Genomic DNA, 11,846 nt, shown 5'->3' on the forward strand with positions numbered 1-11,846 from the left:
AGACCAGCTGGAACCTGTGGCCACCCCAGGAATAGACTTCTGATGAATGAAGTAATGGGGAGGCCTGGACTTCACAGGTAGTGGCCGAAAGGACGGACACCCCTATGCCAGATCCATCCACTTCCATAAGCTGGACCTTCAAGGGGTCCTTCTTCGCCCATGCTGGAGTTTGGTGGTAGGTGTCGACCTTTGACAGGTAGGGACCATGTGTGGCTACTAAAAACATGCTTGTGACACCGGTCCTCGAGCCCTAGTTCCCTCCAGCATGACTCATTCTTGAGAGACACTAAGGCCAGATAATGCTGCGTTTCTTAGTGAGTCACGAACCTGGTCCATTTTAGGCTGGGATGGAAACTGGAGTTTACTTGTCTTGAAATCTTTCTCATCTTTGAAAAACTGCTCTTCTCAGTGACCTTGGACGAATCACAACCTCTCTCTATTGTTTGGCTTTTCCTTTAGCGGAAATGAAATGGAAATAATAGCTACATGAAAGAAAAAAATGATTCAAGATCTTCCAGTGAAAGATGCCAGGTGGAGCCAAGTGATATCCTTATTTTTGTGACGGCGACTGCAGGGCTGCCTCTCGTCCCATCCCTCCCACTAGGCCACAGGGCACGGAATAAACACAGCTCTAGCAGCGGCCGGTGTTTGGTGATGACGATGGCGCTGACATGAAGGGAAGGAATCTCCCTCCAGCTTGTGTTCCAGCATCGACCTCCCCACACGTGGCTCTCAGTGCACATTAGTGGGAAACTGGAGGCTGGGAGCAAGCTGGTCTCATTGTTTCATAACCAAGGCAGCCTGTTCAGGAAACATTTTAATAATGATGCTATTACAATATTGTCTTTATTCCTGCCTTAATTCCTTTATTTGGTGAACATTGATTGTCTCTGTGTACCAGGCTCTGTTTCCCAGGCATGTAGCTAGATCCGTAATGACCAACATTAAACTGTCAGAACCAAGGTTTTCCTCCAAGAGGTAAGGATTGGAGCGCGCTGGCCTCCTGCTGCAATCTTGCATCTCTCCTGTCTGACCCGGCACCTGAGAGACATTTCTGAATGCAAGACTGCTCTCGTTACCTATTTCCTAAAGGATCAACTCCAAATTTCTTAATATGGTATAGAAAAAAGCTTTACAATTTGGTCCCTACTCACCTTTCTGTCTTATCTCTCACTGAGCCCCTTTTAGAACTAAGTTCCAGCAATTGGGACATTTCTGTAGGTCCCTAAATATACAGCAAATATTTTAGATTTGGGGGATCTTACTGTCTCTGTCACAACTAGTCGGTGACACGGTTGCAGCATGAAAGCAAACATAAGCAAAATAAAAATGAATGGGCATGGCTGTGTTCAAATAAAACTATTTACAAAAACAGGTGGTAGGCACAATTTGATCCATGGGCTGTAGTCTGCTGATCTTTGCTCTAGGCCTTTGGTCACACTGTGCTCCTTCACTTGCCTACATTAAGGACCCCTTTGTTCCTCCCTCATTTGTCTGACCATTAACCATTCAATTGTTAAGACAAGTCTAAGGCCTTTCCCGACTACCCTGAGTAAACTGGTGACACACCACTGTATTCTGTACCTCCCACCTACCTACCTGTGTTTTCTCCCTTAATTTGATTGTTGGTTTTAGTCCTTCATTCATGCATTCACTGATTGATTCACTCAATAATATTTAATGAGGGGACAATATGGGGCAGAACTGATGACTTTTTAAGTCTTTGTATAGCACCTAGCAGAAAGCCTGGCACGTAAACATGCCCGTTCAATAAAAGGAAATACAACTCAACGAAGAAGTTCATGGTTAAAGATAACATTCATACCTTTGGTGTAAGTGCCAGAAGTGGGAATTGTCCTCACTGATTTTGGAACCTTGCCATTCTGAGGAAGGATTAGATCAATTGATTGCATTTGGAGGTTTCCTTTCCAGGTTCCTGTAGTCTGGCCTGCAGTAAGGCGGTGGCTCCTGCCGCTGTCCCTTCTCACTCCCTTTTCTAAGTCCCCTGGGTCCTGCTTTCTGGGGACTCCATCTGGCAGGGCCAAGAGTAGCAGCGCTGACTTGCACACTATCACACAGGCAGGTGACCAATTCATGTAGAATTTTACCAACAAAGTGTTGACATAATTCAGTGGGTTTTTTACTTTTACTTTTACTTGTATATAGAAGGTCTTATTTTTTCCATTGCTTTCTGACAGAGCAGGGCTGTCCATACTAAGAAAATTAAACAGTTCACCGCATGATGATATTGAAATTACTTCCTTGCAGTGTCTAAAACTTTTTTTTTTAAATCTACAATCTCGAGCTCCATGAGAGTGATTCTGAGGTAAATGTGAAAATGAAGCTTCTCATATTGCAGATGTCATTTCATGGATCCATGGAGCTCAAAAGTATTTGAAGAAGGGCCTAAGTCATTTTCTTCAATTTATAATTCATTGTAAATATAAGCAGAACATTTATTTAAGTGATTGTCACCAGTAGAACCAAGATGGCTTTATCCCAGTTCAACCTGGTCAGATGTACACTTTCAGTGGTTACTGGGAAAGTTCTATGTTTGTGGTCAGAGGCAGAGAAAAGAAAATGGTTACAGTTGGTTACAAAATAAACATAAAACCGCCACATGGCTTCTCATTCGTAAGAGCAAATAGGAAAGGAGCCCCAGCTGGGGGTTGTAGCAGAGTGTGTGTTGGGTAAACACTAGAGAAACTGGAGAACATTCTGGGTCTCTTCACTTTTTTTTTTTTTTTGAAATATAAGAAGTCAGTGTGGGAAGTGGCAGCTGAACAGAGAGTATAAGATTTTCATTCACAAACTCACCCCCATGGTAATTGAAAATTAAATAAATCTAAGTTCCATCATGCATGGTCCTTTTCACTGATGCAGCCACAATCCACCTGACCTGACATTTTAGACTGGCTACATTTGTGAGGGAACCATGGTGAGAAGAAATGACGTGCTTGTGTTTCCGAGGAGGAAGGGATGGGCAAGGTCGTAAACTGACCTTTGGTTACAAAAGAAAAATAGGGCAGTGTTGCTAAATGACTAGAGCCACAACAGGTAGTAAACACAGCAAGGCCACAGCAGAGGACGTGTGGCACTAGTGAGCTGACCCTGTTGCGACACTTGTACGATTTGGCGGTAAGGAACTTCTGGCAAGTTCCTCATTTTAGTAAGCTGTTGCCCATACATGTTCAATGGATTTATAATAGTGTGTGTGTGCATGCATGCGTGGAGGTGGGAAAGATGTTGGCAAATGGGTTTCATAAATAAATGTGCTGCTTCTCTGGGGCATTGAAGTTTAAAACAAAATACTGTCTTCACTCTTGTTTCTGGCAGTTCTCATCAAACGTGGTGTCACCACTTGGCAATGTCTGTCAGAGGTAAAATTCACCTGTCCTTTGGCTCTGAATTCTACTTTAAGATGTTGATTTATAGTTCTATTCATAGGTATGTGCAAGAATACGTTTACGGGAGGCAAAGACTAGAAACTACCTATACACCTGTGAGGAGGGGGTGGGTCAATTTGGGGACGTGCATACAATGCAATGCAGTACAACGGTTGAAGTGAAAGGTAAATCCAACTGTATTGCTTTACCATGGACCCCAAGATATCTTGTTAAGTTTCTCTGAGGAACAGAGGCTGTGTGTAGGAAAGAGGAGTGCCCAGATGCATACATGCTTGTAGAGACGTGTAATGTGTCTGGAAGGGCACCTGGGAAATAGACGGGTGGCTGCTCCCACAGGACGGACTGGGAGGTGGGCACCAGAGGCTGGCGGACATTCACTTTCTACTCTGTGCAGTTTTGCACTGCTTGACATTTTTGTTGGCCATAAATCACTTTTCAAAAAGAATTTAATGGAAATGTCACTCTTCCCAGTTAATTAGGGTTTGGCTGGTGGTGGCATCAGTGCCCAATGAAACAGATTGAAATACAGGGTCTGATTCATGCACTAAAAATGGTTGAAGACCCTGCAGAAAAAGGGATCTTTCAGTTAAGTGTGTATTTGGGAAGAGTATTTCAGTAACTAATGAATAATAGAGAACATTGATTCGGGCTGCTATTTTTATGCTGACAGTTTGGAATCCTAGAGAGCTCTGTAGAAAGCCCAGCGCCTCTCCCCGGGATGTCCAAGCAAAGGCCCCTTCGTGAAGGGTCACCCTGACTTACAGCCTGCAAAACCATTAATGAAAGCTTCCCAACTTCTTGTATATCCTAATTTCATAGCTCTTAGAGTCATCATTGCCATTTCTCTGTTCACCTGTGGATGACTGCAGAATGCTTGGGAGGATAAACACCAGGTGACTTATTATATTAAATAATATCCTGTTCATTCTCAGGAGCTGATAAACTCGGTGACCTTTGGAAATCAGTCACATGACAACTTGGCTGCTTCTTGGTCAGAAAAAAAACGAGGGCAGAAGAGGGGCCAACACACATCCTTTGTTCTGAGGTCAACACTCAGTGTTTTGGGAGAGGGCATGTGACAGGACACTCTTCATTTAACTAATAGCCTATGTTATTTCTTGAAATGGTAGCTTTATTGTTAGTTAATGCTTCATTTGCCTGTGCCTTCTTTCTTCTCAAACAGACTGTAAGCTCTTTAAATGCTAGCCTTCTGTCTTCATTCATTCATTTGTTCATTTATGGAACAAATATTTAATGCATAACTGCTACACGTGTATGCTTTGCTGAGCCATGGGGGATACAAAGATGATAAGTTGTATTCCTTGCTTTCGAGGTATTCACATTCCACTCGTCTCTTCACAGTCCGACAGTCTGATTTGTACGTGCTAAGGTTATTGATGCAGAAGGGGCTCAAGAAGGTGTGTAATAACTGTTGGTTGATTGAGAAATTGCTCATGCTCTGAACCCATGAAACTGTGGGTGCACATTCAATTTTTGCTGATGAGCTTGCAGTAAATACCAAATAATTTCAATGATAACACTTAGAAATGCAATTTCTGTCTTAGATCAGATGTTTCTAAACCTGGGAATGAACTTCTTTAGGGCTGATGTTGAGGAGAATAGTTACTCCGGCCCAACAATAGCCAGCGCTGTGAACTCCTTAGGAAGCAGGCTCACCTCTCACACGGACAAACCACCACACTAACAAAGAGCAAGGAAGAAGGATGGTGGTCAGAGAAGCTACCGTTTCCTGAGCACCCACTCATGGCCCAGAGCTCCACACTCTTCACATCATTTAGCAGACCACCCCCTAAGGAACATGGTGACCCTGATGTGGAGAAAAAGAAATTTTTGTTGGCCTACTGGTTAATAGGTGACAGATATATTTGTATGCATGTATGCATGTATTTATAACGAACAATTAAGTATTTACCGAGCACTCTTCCAGGGGCTAGCTGCTAAAGTTGTATAAGCCACAGTCTATGCCCTGGAGAAGGTGAATGATGATATACAGAAACATACCCAAAGTTAAATAACCACATGAAAATGACACAACAGTAACCAAGAAGATTTTAGAGCTGGCTGGATCCACAGCGAAAATTTAATCTAGAGTTTCCTAAAAGGGTGTGTATGCATCATTGGTGGTATGCAAGTTATTATATTTGGGTGGTATACAAATACTTTAAAATTTCATTAGGTATTTATTTTAACGTGTTAGAAAAATGTATAACTACTGTATCAAACTCTTGGGTATATGGATAGTTCATCTTACTGCAAAGTTACATAGATAAGTGAGTTACTTTAAAGATGATGTAATGAAAAATATCAAGTAAGTAGCCACGTTCAGCATTGTGATTCCAGCATGTGGTAATGATTCTGTTATTTGAATGTGTTATTTGAATGTTCTGAGTTTGGGAAATGCAGAGCGAGTCCAGTCTCTGGGATGCATAGAGCTTAAATGAGTTGTCCACACTCAAGAAGCCAGTAGAGACCATAGATGAGAAACTGGTCGCCTGACTGGCCCTCTCCCCCACAGCCTCGGCCACTACTTCCTGTTTTGCAGATGAGGAAACTGCAGCCCTGAATAACAAGTCCCCTGCGTGAGTGCAAAGACTCACATGAGAATCTACTAGCAGAGTAAAAAGATAAAGTGTGTCACATGAAAAGTGAAAGTTAATATTTATAGAGTGCTTACCATGCATGCCAGTATTGTGAAAATTTCACACACTCTAATTTATGTTAATTCCCAAGCCACTCTGTAAGATGCACATAGCTATTTCTGGCGTTCCTCTGTTCATGAGGAAATTAGCAAAGATCAAATAACTGTCTGAGGATTGTAACTTGAAGGTTTGGGTCCTGAACCCAGGTAGTTCAGTTTCAGAATTTGTTCCCTTAACCACTATACACACAGCTCACCAATAAGTGAAGAAGTGAAAGAGGCAACCCATCTCTCTGGTGAAATTGGAAAGAGTCTGCTCAGGCAACATATTGTTGCCCTGTGCCCTCCTGCCTCAAGTTCCCCAGTTAGTCCCTTGTCTATTGCACAGGAGACATTGTTTCTTTAAACCATCACTTTTTAATGTGCAGAAGCTCCTGAGAGGGATCAGTGATTTCTGAAAGCTACATTCCCATAAGGAAAACTCGTTAGACTACTGTGATGAGAAACGGGGGAAGGGTTTTCAGGAACAACTATAAAGGACACACGGACAAAACCAAGGGGAGCGTGGAATCAGGGAAGGGAGGTGAGGATGGCTGGGGTTGGGGGGGGGGGGGAATACAAACAACTGTACTTGAGCAACAATAAAAAACTAAATAAATAAAATAAAAAGTGTTATACTAAAAAAAAAAAAAGAATTATATAGCAATAGTCCCACCCTGAAAGGGAGGAGAAGGAGAAAATCAGGAGAAGTGAATGAAGAAAGGGATAATCTGGGGACATAGCAGGGCTGAGAGTGACATGGGAGGGGAGGCCCATGTAGGACTGGCCCAGTGTGTTGCAGGGGGCACCAGGTGTTGTGAAAGCCCTGCCCGGTGCTTGGCATAGCACCGGGCACAGCAGGTGCTCCAAAGTTTTGTTGAGTGAATGGAAGCTTGGATGGAAACAGTAGCCAGGCAGCATGAGTACAGTGATTGGAGGTGAGAGGGCACCGAAGCTCGACCTACTTTGTAACTGTGCTCCAGGTAAGCAGCGGGGAGGAGAGCACAGTACCACATTTCCCATCAACAAAGGAGCTGTGAGCAAAGCGTTTAACACGGCTCCTGATGTAACTAGGATGCCTTGTTTGGGCGGGGGGAATCCTTTTCATTTTTGTCACCTCTTGTAGCAGCCCCTGTTCAATCTTCTGGCTGAGAGTTTCTTAGATTAAAAGTCGTTATTCTCCCTTCCTCCTGGGTGCTTCAGGTTAGGCCAAGGGTGTCCGGGAACCAGAGCCAGCCAGCCCGCTCTGTGCTGGTGGTCAGCCTGTGCAGTTTTCTCCACCTCAGCGCCAGGTGCTGACAGCTGTGCCATTCCACGCACCTTTGAGGCAAAGAACTGCCGAAACCAGGGCCAAGTTCAGAGCCAGAGAATGCTTCCTGAGGCTGTGAGGAGAGGCCTGGAGGGGCTGCCCGAGTGTTACATAAGCTGGATGTTAGCACCGCTGATGCACAGAGCTCCGAATTGCACAACTCTTACGCAGAAGCACTTGTTAAGTGTTGCAACATGACTCCCCATCCTTATCAAAATGTGAAACAGACACCCAGCACACACTTCGAAAACACTAAAGCTCTTTTCCAGCAGATGGTTAAGACTGCTGATCCAGCTGACAGGAGAGAAGCGGCGCAGGGGCATGACTTACTGTAGCTCTTGGCCCGGGAAGCTGAACACTCAGTACCCTGTACCCCACTAGCCTTGGGCAGCACAGGACTCTGATAAAATGTACTGTTTTGGGTGTTTGTTTTTCCTGGCAATCTCATTTTGGGTTATAAATGGCTCATTATTTCCATCCCATAGATCCAGTCTTGCCTCTATTATGTTCTCTTCTTGCTTTCCGAAATAACCAAAAGGCTGGTAAAATCATCACTGAGAAGCCCGTGTGTTCTGACCTTGAGCAGAGGCTGAGTTGTCACACCGTTCTTGCTGTCTACTGTTGCTGCCACGTGGGAGAAGCTGGCTGGAAAGGGCCCCGAGAGCAGGGTGCCAGGAGGTGGCACGGGTTTTCACACACTGCATTCCCACAACCCTTTCAGAGGACTGTTAGGCAACCGTCAGAGGTTATGAAGTTGGAACAGCATCCTCCCCGGATAGGTCATTTTTCCTGCAGGACAGCTTGTAGGCAAATTTTATTAAGTATCAAGTAGCTGATCCAAAGCAGTATAAATAGCGAGAGAGAGCATGTGACGAACCCAGAACTGAATGTGGTCCAATCCCGGGCTGAGTGCGTGTGATGTGTTTACTGTCAGCAGCACCTGCGCGGAGACGTTTGCCCAGCTACTGTCCAGGAAAGGTGTTAGAGCACAGAAATGGGGATATTAAGGTTGCGTCTTAGAAACTAATTTTATCCCCACTTAGGAAGTTCGCTGACCATGCAGTTACCAAGAAAAGGACGTGTGAATAGGCTAGATGTGCTTAAGTGTCATTGAAGAGAAGTAGAGACTAATGGTTATAAAACAGGCTAAGTTCATGCAGGTAAGAGGTAGGGGGGAAAGCATGGTTTATAGTGGGGGAACTGTAAGCAGTCTCTATCAGGCAAAAGGGACCTCCAAATTAGACATGGCGGGCCTTTTAATTCGGGCCCATTTTCTCCCATTGTTCCTTATTTTATTTAGAATATAACCAGTGGAAACCACACTTTAATGAGGCTGATCAGGCCACAGTTGACTGGTTACGTACAAGAGGCCATCAGGGTTTCTCAGGCCAGTTTTCTGAACCAGCTGCTTCCTCAGTCCTGTCCCCATTGGCTGGAGCTGCTGACCTTCCACAAGATAATCTTGTGTTCTTACAATGGTGGGAGGAGGCTCTGGGAAGACACCTGTAACCTGGACGACAACGGAATTTGTTGAACACTCCCACTCAGAGACAGCAAGCTTCCGAAGTGTCCTGGTCCAGCATGCACTGTGGCTTCCTGGATCCCTGGTAAAGGAAGGCTTCTGCTTCATCAGGATCCAAATTCCAAAACTATTTGGAAGGGTGGCAGTATTGTTAGTTCTGGCCCCTTTGGAGAAGACAACAGCCCCTGAATATATCAATTCTTGTATGTTTATTAAAAATCAGTATCTTTACTTTGTTTCTAGGACCGAGACCAAAAGGGCCACATGCATTCAGAGGCCTGAGCGACCACGAAGGGCTGAAGCCATGGAGAAGTGCCTCACCGAGAGTGTGGGGCACGGGTGGGCCTGTCCTTTCCCCAGACGCACCCTCTCTCCCCCGATTGTTTGCTCCTTTCCCAACAGTCGCTCTCCACTTTTTTAAATTAGTAAAACGACCCCAAAGTGGCAATGTGCCTGGCTAAAAACTACATTTCCCAGCCTCCATGAGATCTAAGGACATGTTATTGGGTGTGCAATGTTGCCAGATAAAGTATGGTCTGCCCAGTTAATTTTTAGTTTCAGATAAACAAGAAATAATTTTTAATATAAGTATGTCCCATGTAACATATTAGTATTTTTATTTGCCAAATCTGGCAATTCTATGGGTGAAACGTCTGGAAACAAGGTAGGATACTCTTTTTGCCCTCTCCCCCCCCTCTCTTTCCTTCCTGGGACATGGATGGAATGGCTTGGATTTCAGCAACCATTTTGGATCCTGAGGTTAGATGGCAGAAGAGGAAGACAGAAAACTTGGGTACCTAATGGCCGCACACCTTCTGACTTCATATGTGACAAGAAACCACTGATTTGCTTTAGCCATGAATAATACCTGTTATTTGTACCCAATTGCTATTCCTAACTGATGTAGCCATAATAAAACGTGCTCTGTTATTTTTGGTGTTAACTCTGCCATCTTTGCCTTTGCCTCTTAACAACATAGACCACTTTTTTTTTACTTACTATATATTTTAAGGACCCCAAGAGGGAATGGATGGTGTTCCCCATACTCTTTAAAATGACAGCTCTTAGCATGAGTTTCTACACAACATTATGCCTAACTATTTTGCAAATAACATTTAGGTATTTTGAGTAATTGCTTCAGGTAATAATAATAACAATAACATTTCTGAAGCAGAACAGTTCTTATCTCCGAACAAAGATTTGGCATAAAAACTCAAGTGCTGTGAAATGATGTTCCAGAAATCCAGAGCCACATTTCAAAACAGTAAAAATCACATTTGAGGTTTGACATCCTGCTTTAAGAAAGTTTCATTTTATATAGTTTAAGTCTTCATTAGTCCTTATATCATCAGATTCCCTTACATGCTATAAAGATCAGCTAAGGATAGTCATGAGCACAGGTAAAGCTAATTTGCAAAGCTCCATCAGTATTCAGGAATGATGTAGAACCAAACTCCATCAGCCTTATTAGCAGATCTACTGCTCTGCATGTGAGGCATTCCGGGGAACCGAGGGAGTCATAGAATTGGCCTCTTTACATATAAGTGCAAGCTAACTAGCTTAGCTACTTGTTATGCAGAGGAAAAAAAAGTTCCCCAGGCTGTGAACTATGTAAATACCTGCCCTTCGTTTTGCAGTGGAATCTTTCAAAGGTTAAGTAATAGTAAATAATCAACTAAGATTTCTCAGATTGGCTGCATTTACTAGTCTCTGAAAGAATATTTCCCCTGTGAAGACAAAATAACTTGGGAATAAGAGCAGTATTTCCTGCTTAAGACATTCAGAGAACAAGATCAGGCCCGGCCTGACTGGCAGAAGCTGCCTGGGGCAGACAGCTAGATTTGCTGTGTGGGTGAAGGGAGGTAAGTTAGAATTTAACAGAAGGGAGGGGAAGAAAACTCCCATTTCATTTTGTAAGTTTCTGCACAGGCCTTTCAGCAACATTCATCAGCAAGAAAGAGGCAGGCAGTGCCTTGCTCCATCTGCATCGTGGGGGTGCAGAGAGTTGGGAGTCAACTCCCAGAAGGTGGGTTATATCACAAAGGAACAAGTAACACAAGTTACACACAAATGGAGAAAGAATAACTCAGAAGAGCTGGCCTGATGTTTGGGGACAGGCCATGATGTCATAATGGTTAGCTCAGGAGAGGTGACAGATGAGGCCATTTGCATGCATCTCTATTACAGATGTGAATAAAAGTTGGACTGAAGTGAGCTGGGGAAAAAACCCCCAAAGTGAATCTGTTTATTAGTGTTACCTACACAACGTTAAAGAAGAAGGAACTTATTTCTTTTGTCTGGGGTACATTGCTTTATATATTTATATATATATATATTTTTAAAGATTTTATTTATTTATTTATTTATTTATTTATTTATTTATTTATTTATTTATTTTAGGGAGGGAAGGGGGAGAGAGAGAGAGAGAAAGAGAGAGAGAAACATCAATGTGCGGTTGCTGGGGGTTATGGCCTGCAACCCAGGAATGTACCCCGGCTGGGAATCGAACCTGGGACACTTTGGTTCCCAGTCTCCGCTCAATCCACTGAGCTACACCAGCCAGGGCTTATATTTTTAAAAATATATATATATTTTATATTTATAAACATAAAAACAGGGTACACTGCTGTTTATATGGATTGTCCATTCAGCAAGCATTTGTCGAGCACACATTGTGCTAGGTGCTGGGAATGTCCCCAGTATTATGGTGCTGATAGCCGAAAGGATAAAAATGCCTTTGAACTTCACAGGTAGCTTAGAATTTTACAAGACTCCTCCATTCTCTGCTTTCAACAAAGCACAACCAGAGCTAGCCACCTGCCTGTACCGTAATCTTAAGACCATGACAATGTTCTGTTCAAAACAAAAGTGTACATAAAACATTAAATTTTTAAAGCCTTATTATAAGGC

At 43.4% G+C, this 11,846-nt stretch overlaps 2 long non-coding RNA genes across 2 annotated transcripts; one reads left to right on the top strand and one right to left on the bottom strand.

Annotated features, from left to right (window-relative positions):
• Positions 1–141: 141 nt before the first annotated feature.
• Positions 142–8,073, bottom strand: LOC118498981. Its single transcript, XR_004901480.1, has 3 exons — positions 7,992–8,073; positions 5,085–5,235; positions 142–2,548 (listed from the first exon to the last, which is right to left on the bottom strand). It is a non-coding gene; the product is annotated as an uncharacterized LOC118498981 (long non-coding RNA).
• LOC118498980 lies at positions 7,294–11,163 on the top strand. Its single transcript, XR_004901479.1, has 3 exons — positions 7,294–7,824; positions 7,953–8,574; positions 9,180–11,163. It is a non-coding gene; the product is annotated as an uncharacterized LOC118498980 (long non-coding RNA).
• The last annotated feature ends 683 nt before the right edge of the window (positions 11,164–11,846 follow it).

The sequence above is a fragment of the Phyllostomus discolor genome, chromosome 2 (assembly GCF_004126475.2).
Source record: "Phyllostomus discolor isolate MPI-MPIP mPhyDis1 chromosome 2, mPhyDis1.pri.v3, whole genome shotgun sequence".
Taxonomy (NCBI): Eukaryota; Metazoa; Chordata; class Mammalia; order Chiroptera; family Phyllostomidae; genus Phyllostomus; species Phyllostomus discolor.